Below are 16,189 nucleotides of genomic sequence, written 5' to 3' on the forward strand. Positions count from 1 at the left end.
ACAATGATTTGTATTCTATCTAGCAATAGATAATTGAATCTGTAAAAATGCAGCCAAGTTATTAACCCATTGAAGAATATAGGTGGGAAAAAGGAAAATTTTCTCAAGTTAGTTAAAAAATAACTTTTTTGGTCTGCTATATAAAGCAAGATTTGTGTTGTTTTGCCTGAACAATTTATGGAAATTTTTGCTATTATGTATTTTGAATATAGTGCCTGGTGCTATGAATTAAATAGAAAATTTACAGAATCTTTTATGGTCCATGATATGATGTCATATGTATACACTTTATAATCCTCTGGTGAATGGTTAAAATTACTTATATAATACAAATTTCATCTTGATCTGGTTCATGTGTGTCATCTTTAAAAGGCAATGTTTCAAGAAGTGACATCTAATGTAAGAGTCCCCAGTGTTCATAATACCTGCAGGTTAATCTTTTCTTTAATACCTTCAGTACTCACAGGCAATGAGGCAGGATAAATATATCAATCCCAGCACATCTGAAGTAACAGGCAGGGAAAGTCTGAGCTCAGTGGTGCAATGTGTTAGAGAAGCTAAGCCTACCAGAATGTGCACCACTGAATTTGGGCAGCTGGCCAATATTCAACACTGCCAGAGAAGTGCAATTTTATTTTAATCATCTATTCTTATGTCAAGGCCAAGAGCGGCATTTATACCAGCTTAGACTTCCCCATCAGTTATAACAATATGTAGTATAGAGCTCTTAATACAGGGAAGCTGAATTTGCATATTAGTAGGGCAGAAAAATGTATTTGTTTCTTTCATCTTAGGAAGGTGGAACATACAGATAAACACAGAAGTAAAGACTAGACATTTTGAAGTCATTCAGTTCTAAATATATTAGCCTAAACAGACACATTTGAATCATGAGCTCAAAATACAGCAAAACAATGAGGTATTTGGAATCAGCAGTTTAAAGGAACACATTATCAGGGATTTTTTTTTTTTTCATAAAGATGAACTTCTTTGTATGCAACCTACATTTTGAAGATTGAAACACAAAGATTTGCCATGTACTGAGCTTAAATAATTAACAAAGGTGGCATCAAAAGGGAAAAAAAAAGGGGCTAAAACTATCAAATCTACTATTTTGATGGTACTAATCTATCACATCTTTCTACAACCTTTTGACTTTTCTAAATATGGTTATTTATATTTGTGTACATGTGGACCTAAGGGTGATAAAGTATAATTCAAAGAACAACTCTATCACAGCCTACAAAATCTGCCAGAGAATGTGATAAAAAAAATTGACATTTTCTCATAATCTTTGCATAATTCTGTTCTCCCCACTCTGACATTCTATGTCACATGAATAGTTCAGATTTTTCATCTAAAGTCATCTTGATCTTCCTGTTCCATATTCTCAGGTTCTGAAAGAACTTTCTTCTAATAGCTCTTTTCCAAGTAATGCTACTCTCTTCTTTGATTTTTTTTTTTTTTCCTGAGTCTAGGCTTTATTCAGAAATTTTTATAATATCCCTGGTATCTGCTTATTGTGTCATCTTGTTTATTTTTTATTTATAGTTTTTTAAATGAGTGCTTTATAGATATCCATAAGGGTGAAATTCACTGTGGTATGTTAATTTATGTATTTAGCATAATTTTGTCAATATAATTCTACTGTTCCTTCTCTCTCTGCCTCAATCTGCTTACTCCACAGATCTCATTTCTCTTTTCATTGGATTACCCTCTCTTTCCCAATTTTTCCCCTTTATTTGGGTTAGTTTCTGCATATGAGAGAAAATATTTGACCCTTGACTTTCTAAGTGTGGCTTCTTTTACCTAGCATGATGTTCTTCATTTCCATCCATTTACCAGCAAATGCCATAATTTCATTCTTCTTTATGGCTTAGTAAAACTCCATTGTGTATATATACCACAGTTTCTTTATCCATTCATCTGTTAATGGGTACCTGAACAGGTTCAATAAATTGGCTATTGTACAGTAACTCCCAGGAAGAGTGATTTAGATAGAATCAAAAGAATACCTCCAGTTCTACACTGATATTCATGAATCTAATTCTATCAAAAACCATGGAGTTCTTTATTTTACCTAAGTCACATAACCATTTTGCTTCTTTGTAGCACTTAAGAAACTTATTCTTGTGGGGGATTCTTCAATGTACATTTTTTAGTTGAATTGAGTTTCTGTTCATGTTTTTTAAATTAGCTACATTCTTAATTTTTTAAGTATATAAAAGCAATCGATTACAGATATTTTTATTTTAATAGTAGTGAGTATTCAATGTACCAAGCTGGTGTGGCATTTCCCAAGTCAAGTTCAAAAGGATGGTGTATTTGAAGAAAAAATTTACCTTGCCAAAAAGTTGTTGAAACATTGCACAACCATTGGGATGGTTCCAATGCATGTAAACACAATAAAGCCCTCTGGTAAAGTAACTTGAGTTTTTCAGAAATATTTGTCTGTGTCCCAGTCGTTGGAGCCTATGAGTCTGTGATAGCACAGGCCAAAGGCTAAGATTGCAGGTGGAATGAAAGTTGCTAGTTCATTGAAATTGAAATAGGGCATTTATCCTACATTATTTTGGTAGACCTAACGGCCCATGAAAGGGAAAGCGGGAGACCAGGGAAGAGTTAGTGTCTGTTTCATGAACCATAAGAAAGACAACCAACCATTTTTTAAAAGAATATTTTTTAGTTGTAGATGGACACAATATCTTTATTTGTTTTCATGTGGTGCTGAGGATGGAACCCAGTGCCTTGCGTGTGTGAGGCAAGCACACTACCACTGAGCTACAGCCCCAGCCCAACCAACCATTTTTGACTTTGAAGAGAAGAGGGAGTCACAAGCCAAGAAAAGTAGGCAACCTACAGAATCTGACAAAGAAAGAAGAGGGTTTCCTTCCTAAAGCCTTCAGAAGGAATTCACTCCATCTGTCACCTGGGATTTAGCCCAGTGAAACTCATTTATAATTCTAATTTCCGGATATACAAGGTAATTTTCATGGTTAATTTTATATGCAACTTGAATAAGTCATAGAACTCAGTCTTTGGTCACAAGTCAGTATAGCTGTCCCTGCACAGGTAATTTTTTTTTTTTTTTTTTGGATAAAATTAACACTTAAAGCAGAGCATTTGAGTAAAGGACATTATCCTGCATAATGTAGGTGAGTCTCCTACAATCAGTGGAAGGACTTAAGTAGAAGACTGACCTCTCACCTTGGGAGAGATTTTTGTGAACTGACTGCCTTCTTACTGGAGCTGCAACAGGAGCCCTGCTTGGTTCTCCAGCCCGCCTGCTGCCCTGCACATTTGGGATTTTGCAGGACTCTACAATCATGTGAACCAATCCTCTAAGACAAATCTCTTCCCCTCTCTCCCCCGCCACTCCCTGCTCCTTCCTCTCCTTCTCCCTACACAGGCATACCTCTTATTGATTCAGTTTCTCTGGAGAACTCTGATTGATACAACAATAAACTTTTTAAGTTACCAAGTTTGTAGTAATTTGTTATAACACTAATAGGCAACGAACACAGTGATAAGCCATTTCCTTGTCTTTTTCTTTATAATTTGGTACAATTTCTCCATTTTAAGGTCATCTGATTAGCAACCTCAATTCAATCTGCAATCTTACTTCTCTTTTACCTTGTCACATAACATACTCATTGATTCTGGGAATTAAGATGTAGTTATCTTTGGGGGTGCATTATTCTTCCTTCCATGACAACCATTATGTCAAAACATGAAATTATTAACCTTGTTTATTTGAAAGCAAATCAATTAGGTGTTGATAAATTTTTGGTACATGGAATTCTTCTTGCCTTTAAATTATTCTTAGTTTTCAAACACTGAGTATTTCTTGGATGACACCTAGTCCCAGTGGTTTGGAATTCTGACTCAGAATGATGGCTAGAAGGACATATTGCTTTATATTTTCTAAGATTAATGTCACTGAAGTTATTTCAGAGCGAAAGCATTGGTGCTAAAGCTCTGTAATCACTGTTGGTTAAATCAGTTGAGTTCATTTATGATCTATTATTACTTCTATGTAGAAGTTAATGTAATCCTTTATTCTTTGCACTAAATTTTAGAATGCATTATACCTTTTAAAATAAAATGTTAATTCAGGTATTACATAGAAATAACATTTTAATAGTTAACTTTTGTGGGAATAGTTATTTTGTTAAATAACCAAGGTCTTAACATCATATTAATCTGTCACGTGTCATAAGTCCAATAAACATATTTTAATATATAGGACATTTAATGTACACTCTGGTTTTGGAATATACAAAAAAAGGTTTAATTCAGCTTTTAATTTGATTTGTGTAACTTTTAAAAGCTATATCACAACGACAATAAAGCATGTTTTTTCTTTCCCAAGGTCAAAAGAGTGGTGAAGTGCTGACAGTCCCTCCCTCTGCAGCTTCAAGCTCCTGACAAGAGCTTTGGCTATGGGAAACCAAGAGGGATTTGAGCTCAACAGCATAAGAGCAAGCAGCAGAAACACACTGATTGCTGACAGATACATTCCTGAGCACACAAGTCAATTCTCAGAGCCTCTACGAACAACTGGGTAAGTGGGTCCCACTTCCCTTCAGACTTCCTAGCTTATAAATCCCAGAAAACAAGTATTGGGTGTTGTTTATTCTAGAACATCTAACTAGGGCTATTACAAAGGATTTATGCTTGCATGAGATAACTATTAGCAGTAAATATTTGGATCGCTATTCTAATGTAAAGGAATAGAACATCATTTTGATTAACCAGGATGTAGGCCACAGTAGAAAGCACCCTGATGTAAGTTATGACAGCATGCTTAGGCCTTATTTGGCACTCCATCAGCCATTGTCATTAGGGAAATCACTGAACTTCTTTCCTACTTTTCCTCCTTTGTAAAATGAACAACATTAACTACATATCTCTGAGGTCTCTGCTAGTTCTTAGATTCCATAATTCTATTGCAAGTTATTTCTCTAATTCCTATGAGTTATGCTTATCTACTTTTACTGGATTAGGTATTAGGAAAATGTTTTTTGTACAGGGATTGTATTTCACACTTTAATTCTCATTAAGGTGAAGTAAACCAGTTTTAAATATCTCATGCATGACCATGTGAGTTATTTTAAGATGTGTTTAAATATTAAAGATTATACATGTTAATTTTCTCTGTGGAATGCTTCTCAGAGATCTAGAAATATTCATCATTTTATTTGTTTACAATTAGCTAATAGGCTTATCAAAACTTAAAGTCATGACTTTTCATAATGCTTTTAGCAATTAATAGGAACCATACACTCTGCCTCCCAGTTTCTCATTACTAACCTTTTACTGTAAGTGCCATTGGACCTGGAAGCATTTGAGATGTGAAGAAAATTTCAAGGCACAGGACAGTTTGGCCCCTGGAAGGCAAATACTAGGGTTGTCTCTGACGTAACCAGGAAAATAATTAATGTACAGCACTAACAAAGAGAGGTTAAATAGGAAGGGAAAGAATGATCACGCTTTAGTAAAGAACCTGTAAGTAACCAAGCCTTGTTTAGGATTTGGATTTAGGATTAACATACAGATGTTGTGCTTCCCAGGTCATGGGTGTGAATCAACCATTTAGAAAATAGACGGATCATGGAAGATTCCTTTGCAGTTGATATTTTCTACCACACCAGTCCCATCTGAAAGCGTCAGCTCTATAGATATTGCCTAATAATGAAGTTGATTATAAAGTCATGGGAAAAAAAGAAAATATTCTGTTCGCAGACTACAAATACTTTAAGGAAACAGAAACATAAAAATTAGCAAAGCTAAGTTGAAAAGAAATCCATACATGCATTGATTTTTCCTTGGTAAAAGGAAGATGTAACTAGGATAACCCACATCACCCTTTCAATAAACAGAGTTTGGAGAGGTCAGGCAGCTGCCGTGAAAAGTTTTACTTGCTTAAGTAACATTAAGAAAAAAGAAAACAAATGTCAAATACAAACCCATGTTCTATCAGGAAGTGACATGGAACAATTTTAAAACAATCAAAAGCCTTGAAATGCAGCTAAAATCAAGAAAGGAATCCTCAGATGCCATTTCTGACTGTAGAAAAGCAAATAATAGGAGAAAATCTTCAGAGGAAATTAGAATTATATCAGAAGTATATCAAAGGGAAACAACCACTGAAATACTACCCAAATGTATCATTGCAAATTTTTGAAAGGTCAAGGAGTCTCAAGAAGGAAAATTATATAGTAAAATGTCCTATGTTTTGAAAATCAGTACTCTTGCTTCATTGCTAATGTGCTGCATATATTTTTCACTGTATTTTCTTTTTTTTTTGTTCCTATAGTAAATTTTATTTATTAATTTTTTATTAAAATCATTTTTATTTTTACAGACTGCATTTTGATTCATTGTACACAAATGGGATACAACTTTTCCTTTCTATGGTTGTACACAATGTAGATTCATACCATTCATGTAATCATACATGTACATAGGATAATACTATCTATTTCATTCTACTATCTTTCCATCCCCCCACCCCCTTCCACCCCATTTTCCTCTACACCATCCAAAATTTCTTCATTCTTCTCTTTCCCCCATCATCCCCTCTCGTTATATATTGTCACGCACTTATCAGAGAAAACATTCAGCCTTTGGTTTTTTGGGCTTGGCCTATTTCACGTAGCATGATATTTTCCAACTTCATCCATTTACCAGCAAATGCCATAATTTCATTCTTCTTTATGGCTCAGTAATATCCCATTGTGTCTATATACCACAGTTTCTTTGTCCATTCGTCAATTGAAGGGTATCTAGGTTGGTTCCACAATTTAGCTATTGAGAATTGAGCTGCTATGAACATTGATGTGGCTGCATCACTGTAGAATGCTGATTTTAAGTCCTTTGGGTATAACTGAGGAGTGGGATAGCTGGGTCAAATGGTGGTTCCATTCCAAGTTTTCTAAGGAATCTCCATACTGCTTTCCAGAGTGACTGCACCAATTTGCAACTCCACCAGCAATGTATGAGTGTGCCTTTTTCCCCACATCCACGCCAACACTTACTATTGCTTGTGTTCTTGATAATAGCCATTCTAATTGTAGTTAGATGAAATCTTAGGGTGGTTTTAATTTGCATTTCTCTAATTACTAGGGATGATGAGCACTTTTTCATTTATTTGTTGATCACCGGTATATCTTCTGTAAGGTGTCTGCCCATTTCCTTAGTCCATTTATTGATTGGGTTCTTTGTAGTTTGCTTGTAAAGCTTTTCAAGTTTGTTATAAACTTTGGAGATGAGTGTTCTGTCTGAAGTTTGTGTGGAAAAGATTTTCTCCCACTCTGTAGGCTCTCTTCTCATGCTATTGATTGTTTTCTGTGCTGAGAAAAAAACTTTTTAGTTTGAATCTATCCCATTTATTGATTCTTGCTTTTATTTCTTGCTCTATTGGGGTATTCTTAAGGAAGTCTTGTCCTAAACCAATGTAATAGAGATTCGGGCCTACTTTTTCTTCTATTTGGTAAAGGGTCTCAGGTCTAATTCCTAGATCCTTGGTGCATTTTGAGTTGAGTTTTGTACGAGGTAAGAGACAAGGGTCTAATTTCATTTTACTGCATATGGATTTCCAGTTTTGCCAGCACCATTTGTTGAAGAGGCTATTTTTTCTCCTGGGTTTTTGGCACCTTTTTCTAGTATGAGATTACTGTACTTATGTGGGTATGTCTCTGTGTCTTCTATCCTATACCATTGGTCTACCTGTCTATTTTGGTGCCAATACCATGCCATTTTTTTGTTACTATTGCTCTGTAGTATAGTTTAATGTCTGGTATTGTGATAACTCCTATATCCCTCTTTCTGCCCAGGATTGCTTTGGCTATTCTGGGTTTTTTCTTCTTCCAGATAAATTTCATGATTCCTTTTTCTGTTTCTATGAGAATTGTCATAGGGATTTTAATTGGAATTTCATTAAATCTATATAGTGACTTTTGGAAATATGGACAATTTGATAATATTAATTCTGCCTATCCAAGAACATGGGAGATCTTTCCATCTTCTAAGGTCTTCCTCAATTTCTTTCTTCAATGTTTTGTAGATTTCATTGTAGAGATCTTTTACCTCTTTGGTTAGATTGATGCCCAAGTAATTTTTTTTCTTTTGAGGCTACTGTGAACAGAATTGTTTTCCTCATTTCCCTTTCAGATGTTTCATCACTTATGTATAAAAAGGCTACAGATTTATGCATGTTGATTTTATATCCTGCTATTTTGCTGAATTCATTTATCAGGTCTAGAAGTTTTCTGGTGGAGTTTTTGGATCCTCTAAATAGAGAATCATGTCGTCAGCAAATAGTGACAGCTTGAGTTCCTCTTTTCCTATTCGTATCCCTTTAATTTCTTTAGTCTGTCTAATTGCTCTGGCTAGTATTTCAAGGACGATGTTGAATAAAAATGGTGAGAGAGGGCATCCATGTCTTGTTCCAGTTTTTAAAGGGAATGCTTTCAGTTTTTCTCCATTAAGAATGATGTTGGCCGTGGACTTAGCATAAATAGTCTTTACAATGTTGAGATATATTCCTAGAATCCCTATTTTTTCTAGTGTTTTGAGCATGAAGAGGTGTTGTATTTTGTTGAATGCTTTTTCTATATCAATTGAAATAACCATATGATTCTTATCCTTAAGTCTATTGACATGATGGATTACATTTATTGATTTACAAATGTTGAACCAACCTTGCATTCCTGGGATGAACCCCACTTGATCATGGTGCACTATCATCTTAATATGTTTTTGAATACGGTTTGCCAGGATTAAGGATTAAGGATTTTTGTGTCTATATTCATCAAGGATTTTGGTCTAAAATTTTTCTTTCCTTGATGTGTTTTTGACTGGTTTGGGTATGAGGGTGATATTAGCTTCATAGAATGAGTTTGGCAGGGTTCCCTCATTTTCTATTTCCTGAAATACTTTGAGAAGTATTGGAATGAGTTCTTCTTTGAAGGTCTTGTAGAACTCGGCTGAGAATCCATCTGGTCCTGGGCTTTTCTTGGTTGGTAGACTTTTTATGTCTTCTTCTATTTCATTGCTTGATATTAATGTGTTTAAATTGTTTATGTCCTCCTGGTTCAGTTTGGGAGGATCATATGTCTCTAGAAATTTGTTGATGTCTTCAGTATTTTCTATTTTGTTGGAATATAGATTTTCAAAATAGCTTCTCATTATGTTAAGTATTGCAGGGATGTCTTTCGTGATGTTTCCTTTTTCATCATGAATTTTAGTAATTTGAGTTTTCTCTCTCCTTCTCTTTGTTAGTGGGACTGAGGGTTTGTCTATTTTGTTTACTTTTTCAAAGAACCAACTTTTTGTTGGTCAGTTTTTTGAATTGCTTCTTTTGCTTCAATTTCATTGATTTCAGCTCTGATTTTAATTATTTCCTGTCTTTTACTACTTTTGGTGTTGTTCTATTCTTCTTTTTCTAGGGCTTTGAACTGTAATGTTAGGTCATTTAGTTGTTGACTTTTTATTCTCTTCTTGAATGTGCTCCATGCAATGAATTTTCCTCTTAGTACTGCTTTCATAATGTCCCAGAGATTTTGATATGTTATACTTTGTTCTTATTTACCTCTAAGAATGTTTTTATCTCCTCCCTGATGTTTTCAGTTATCCATGCTTCATTCAATAGCATATTATTTAGTCTCCAGGTATTGGAGTAATTTCTGTTTTTTTTTTGTCATTGATTTCTAATTTCATTCTATTATGATTTGATAGAACACAAGGCAGTATCTCTAGTTTTTTGCATTTACTAAAGGCTCCTTTGTGGCAAAACATATGGTCTATTTTCAAGAAGGTTCCAAGTGCTACTGAGAAAAAAGTTAATTTGCTAATTGATGGATGGAATATTCTATATATGTCTGTTAAGTCTAAGTTATTGATTGTGTTATTGAGTTCCATGGTTTCCTTTTTAGTTTTTGTTTGAAAGATCTATCCAGTGGTGATATCAGTGTGTTAATGTCACCCAGAATTATTGTGTTGTGGTCTATTTGATTCCTGGAATTGAGAATGTTTTGTTTGAAGTACATGGATGCACCATTGTTTGGGGCATAAATATTTACCATTGTTATATCTTCCTGATTTATGGTTCCCTTAAGCAATATGAAATGTCCATCCTTATCCTTTCTGACCCACTTTGGCTTGAAGTCTACTTTATCCGAAATAAGGATGGAAACCCCCGTTTTTTTTACTCAGTTTGTGTGTGTGGTAGGTTTTTCCCCATCCTTTCACCTTTAGTCTGTGGATATCTTTTTCTATGAGATGAGTCTCTTGAAGGCAGCATATTGTTGGGTCTTTCTTTTCAATCCATTCTGCCAGTCTGTGTCTTTTGATTGATGTGTTTAGGCCATTAACATTCAGGGTTGTTACTGAGATATGATTTGTATTCCTAGTAATTTGGAATTATTTTTGGTTTTTAACTTGACTGGGTTTCTCCTTTGAATGGTTTTTCCTCTAAGGTATTTCTGCCTTTTGCTGACCAACATTGTTGTTTTTCATTTCCTCCTCATGGAATATTTTGTTGAGAATACTCTTTAGTGCAGGCTTTCTATTTCTAAATTCTTTTAACTTTTGTTTATCATGTAAGGATTTTATTTTGTCTTCAAATCTGAAAGTTAGTTTTGCTGGGTATAGGATTCTTGGTTGACAACCATGTTCTTTCAGAGCTGGAAATATGTTGTTCTGGCTTTTAGAGTCTGGGTTGAGAAATATGCTGATATCCATATTGGTTTCCCCCTGAATGTAATTTGATTCTTGTAACCTTCAAATCCTATCTTTATTTTGTATGTTAGGCATTTTCATTATAAGGTGCCTTGGTGTGGATCTGTTGTGATTTTGTGCATTTGGTCTTCTGTAAACCTCTTGTATTTGATTTTCCATTTCATTCTTTAGATATGGGAAATTTTCTGATATTATTTCATTGAAGAGGTTGCTCATTCCTTTGATTTGTATCTCTGTGCCTTCCTCAATTCTGATAATTCTTAAATTTGGTCTTTTCATGATGTTCCATAGTTCTTGGAAGTTCTGTTCATGATTTCTTACCATCTTCTCTGTTTGGGCAACTTTATTTTCAAGATTAAATATTCTGTCATTATTGTCTGAGGGTCTGTCTTCTAAGTGGTCTAGTCTGTTGGTGATGCTTTTCATTGAGTTTTTTATTTGGTTTATTGTTTACTTCAATTCAAGAATTTGTTTTTTTTTTCAGAATCTCTATCTCTTTGTTGAAATGATCTTTTGCTTCCTGCAGTTGCTCTTTCAACTGCTTATTAGTGTGATCATTCATTGCCTGCATTTGCTCTCTTCTCTCATTCTTTACTTCATGAATCATTTTAATTATGTATAATCTGAACTTCTTTTCTGACATTTCTTCTACCATAGTGTCACTGGATTCTATTAATATAGAATCTAGGTTTGTTTGGATCATTTTCTTCCCTCATTTTTTCATGCTGTTCATCTATTTTCCCCTCTAGCAGTGCAGATGTGGGGTATTGCAGTTTCCCCCCATAGGCTTATAGTGACTCTATAGGTTTCCAAAATCTTTTCTTTAAGGGAGAGAACAATATTAGCAGTGCCCAGTTCAGACAATATGTAACCCTAAATCAAATGGCCCCTATGAGGACGTTAACAATGTTATCATAATAAACAGAATGAGTTCAACTATTACGTATAGTATAAAAAATAGATTTGCAATAAGGTCTGCAGTTTCTAATGGAGGACAAAGAGAATGGGGAGGGGTGTAGGATGTAGCTGTTAATTGGATAAGAAAAGTCTATATAGAATTTCTAGATCACAGAAAGAGAGATAGTGTAATCAAACAAAGTTAGTTGTTAGCATGTGAAAAGGGAGAAAGAGACTCTGAGGAACAGGTAAACAAAAGGAAAATAGAGCAAGAAAAATAAAGAAATAAAAACTTAAAATTTTTTATTAAGGAGAAAAGAGAATCTACACTATAATAGTCATATAGTATTCAAACCTTCCTGTCTTCAGTAGCCTGATTTATGAGAGATACCTGACAATGAGCTTCCAGTCTCCAGCAGGTATCTCAGGATGAGATTTGCCCCACCTAAAGATGGGAGATACAGCTTCCAGGATTATCCAAGATGGCTACTCTGGCTTCCAAACGTGTTGGCAAATGGGGAGTTGCAGCACAGGGTGTGGGCATGGTTGGCTGGAGGTCCTGGAGGCAGAGTGCAGTTGGTTGGGAAGGGGTCCTGGAGGTGGGAAGTGGTCGGTCTGGTTGTGGGATCCTGGAGGCGGGGTGCAGTCACTCCATCTGGGAATCCTGCTGATAGGGCATAGTTGGTCTGGGGGTCCTGGAGGCTGGGAGTGGTCTGTTGGGCTGACGGGTCCTGGAGATGGGTCTCAATCAGTCTGGCCAGGGGTCCTACAGATCTTGGCCATTGTCTCAAAATGGCAGCAGCCACTTGTAACCAAACGTGCAGGTACTGTGGCAGTGAACTTCCAGGCAACAGTGGGCAGCTGGCGCTCCACTAGAGGTCTGTGGTCAGTCTGCTGGCTGCTATCAGATGATTGGGAGGTGAACCTCAGGTGGTGGGTGATGGTTAGTTGAAAGACAGGTGATGGACAGGCAAGAGGCAGGCTAATGGTGAATGGTTGGCTCCAGTGAGCAATCTGGTCTCAAAAAGTAGTTGATATGCTGGCAGATTCCAGGTGTTCACAGTAGACAAATGGGGTAAACAGCAGGGGATCGATAAGCAAGAAAAACTGCTTCACCAAGAAACAGATATCTTCTGCTTGAAACCCGAGTTATGGAACGACGAGGAACACAGCCTTCCTCTAGTCCACCATCTTGGAGCCTCTGTATTTTCTGAACTTAGATAAAAGGACAAAGGAAAGTGACAATTTAAAATTAAATCATGGGTAGCAATGAGAAATAAAACTTTTCAATACCAAATTTAAAAAAAAAACTTACTTAGCTCTCAAATTATTTTCTACCTTGAATTTTGAAGTTGAATCTATCTGCTATCAAATTAAGAACAGTCATCAAATAAGAATAACATTAGTATATGTATTAAGATAAAATATACATTTTGGAGATTAGTGCTCTATCTGAAGTGCATGTGGAAAAGATTTTCTCCCACTCTGTGGGCCCTCTTTTCACATTATTGGTTGTATCCTTTGCTGAGAAAAAAACCTTTTTAGTTTGAATCCATTCCATTTATTGACTCCTGATTTTATTTCTTGTGCTTTGGGAGTCTTGTTAAGGAAGTCTGATCCTAAGCCAACATGAAGAAGATTTGGGCCTACTTTGTCTTCTATTTGGTGCAGAGTCTCTGTTCTAATTCCTAAGTTCTTGATCCATTTTAAGTTGAGTTTCGTGCAGAGTGAGAGATAGAGGTTTAATTTTATTTTACTCCTTAAAGATTTCCAGTTTTTCCAGTACAATTTGTTGAGCAGGCTATCTTTTCTCCATTTTCTCCTATTTTTGGCTCCTTTGTCTAATATGAGGTAACTGTATTTTTGTGGGTTTGTCTCTGTGTCTTCTATTCTGTACCATTGGTCTGCCTAATTTATAAAGAACTTACAAAACTGTACACCAAAATATAAAGAGCCCAGTCAGTAAATGGGCCAAGGAACTGGACAGACACTTTACAGAAGAAGATATACAAGCAATTTATAAATACATGAAAAAATGTTAAATATCTCTAGTTATTAGATAAATACAAATCAAAACAACTCTAAAATTTAATCATACTCCAACTAGAATGGCTATTATTAAGAACACAATAATAGATGTTGGCGTGGATGTGGGAAAAAGGGCACACTTTTACATTGCTGGTGGAATTGCAAATTAGTGCAGCCACTCTGGAATGCAGTATAGAGAATCCTCAGAAAACTTGGAGTGGAACCACCTTTTGACCTAGTTATCCCACTCCTCAGTTTATACTCAAAGGACTTAAAATTAGCTTACAACAGTAACGTATCCACATCAATGTTTATAGCAGCTCAATTCACAATAACTAGATTGTGGAACCAACCTAGATGCCCTTCAACAGATGAATGGATAAAGAAACTGTAGTGTATATGCACAATGGAATATTATTTAGTCATAAAGAAGAATAATATTATGGCATTTGCAGATAAATAGATGGAGAATATCATGCTAAGTGAAATAAGCCAATCCCAAAAAACTAAGGCTAAATGTTTTCCCTGATAAGTGGATGATAATATATAATGAGGGTGAGGGAGTGGGGGGTTAGTGAAGAATGGAGGAACTTTAGATTACATAGAGTGAATGAGAAGGAGGAGGGGTGGGGATATGGAAGATGGTGGAATGAGACAGACATCATTACCTTGTGTACATGTATGATTACACGAATGGTATGAATCTATGTCATGCACAACCATAGAAATGAAAAGATGTACTCCATTTGTGTACAATGAATCAAAATGCAGTCTGCATTAATAAAAAAAAATTAAAAAAACAAAATAATTTTTATTTTTACACATAAACAGATAAAATATACTTTAAAAATCAATTGTTAGATCAAAGTTAGGAATTCATATTATACTTTATTTTCCTTATCCCCTTCCAAATTTATATATATAAAGCCATAGCACAAAAATATGAAAGTAGTAATATTTGTATTACTCAATTTATTTTACATATGAAGTTAAAAGTAATATTTCCATTATATTTATACTAATATTTTCATACTTTCATTTTCTGTCATATTTTAATTTATAAAGGCAGACAAGTTTATAACTTTTTCCAAAATTTATTTTAAAACATAGGAGACTTAAGTATATGCATTTTGCTATTCTCATAATTTTAACAGTCTGAAATAAATATTTAATCACCTATAACTTAATATGTTCTTATTTAAGTTAGTTTTTCTGCTGCTGGAGAAAGTGGAAATTCTAAAATCTGTCATCCTGGATATAGAAATAAAATGTTAGTAAATGTAGATCTAAAATAATATTTACTTGGAATTATTTTCAGTGATTACACATGGTATATGATTCAAACTAGAATGAATCAATAAATTTTTAAACATTTGTTAAATGTATAAAGTAATATGTCAAAAAATGGATAGTTATATTTTTAAAATAATACACTCACACCCAGAGTCATTCATTTACTTTCTAAGACTGAACACTCAGTTGAACTTAGAGGATTAAGTCATCAAGTTGAATAACAAAGTCTCACTAACCTATTGTAATTACTTACAGAAATATTTGTGTACATAAAGTTGGGCTTTCCATATTTTTCATTCCCACTTTCCTAAATATAGGTAATAAATTGGTATTTTACGTTATACTAATGTACTGTTATAGTAGTAAATATCAAAATGAACTGTGATAAAGGACATTTCAGGAAAAATTAGTTGGGAATAACCTCGTTTTCCCTCCCTTTCCTCATCACATCTCCACTTTCCTGCTGTTCTTGCTTTTTTACTTTCTATACTTTTTCAAGAATAGAACCTGCCACACATCCAGGAAGGATAACTGCTAAACAAATCAACACAGGCTAACACTTGGGGTTAATTGACAGGTGAGCATTCTGGAGTTATTGCCCTCTGAAGAACTTTAATAAAGAATTTGCCTCTGAACTCTGTACTAGCACATTTGTCTCATCATTGTCCTGTAAGGGGAGAAATTCTCTCCATTAGCCTGTCACTTAAAATTACTAGGAACATTTTGTATGATAGCTATGTCATCTTCAATTCTTCATAGGTTCAACTAAATTTAAAGTAGGACAAAACCAAGAGAAGGGGAAATCAGGAACACTAGTAGAACCCATGGAGAAAGAACATGTGAAAATTATGTAAAAGATAAAGATGAAATTTGTAATTAACATTTCCTATATACTCTATTTGCATAAAAATCATCTAATTTGTTATTTCAGCACTATCAATTGAGGTGCTTTATATGTTGAAAGTCATGGTCACATAAGCTGAAGTACTTTTTTTTAAACATCTTTATACAATGTCTGAGATCCTTAATGGATGTGTGAAAATTGAATATTTATAAATGGACTCATACTTTACCATTGGCATATATTAGAGTTGAAACAAATTTCTTTCATTTATTATTCTGTCAACAACAGTGTTTGAATTATTCTTTAATTTTGAACTCTGAAGATTTTTATTTCTCCAGACTTTCTGACAAGTACCTAGTGATTTTCAAGCAAATACTTTATTTC

At 34.6% G+C, this 16,189-nt stretch overlaps 1 long non-coding RNA gene across 1 annotated transcript in view; it reads left to right on the forward strand.

The window, feature by feature from the left end:
* Positions 1-16,189, forward strand: part of LOC306653168 — a 425,241-nt gene that overhangs the window by 321,874 nt on the left and 87,178 nt on the right. The window contains exon 5 of the long non-coding RNA XR_013761658.1: positions 4,373-4,564. This is a non-coding gene — a long non-coding RNA (uncharacterized lncRNA). The remainder of the gene's footprint in view (positions 1-4,372; positions 4,565-16,189) is intronic.

This window comes from Sciurus vulgaris (assembly GCF_902686455.1).
Source record: "Sciurus vulgaris genome assembly, chromosome: 2".
Lineage (NCBI taxonomy): Eukaryota > Metazoa > Chordata > Mammalia > Rodentia > Sciuridae > Sciurus > Sciurus vulgaris.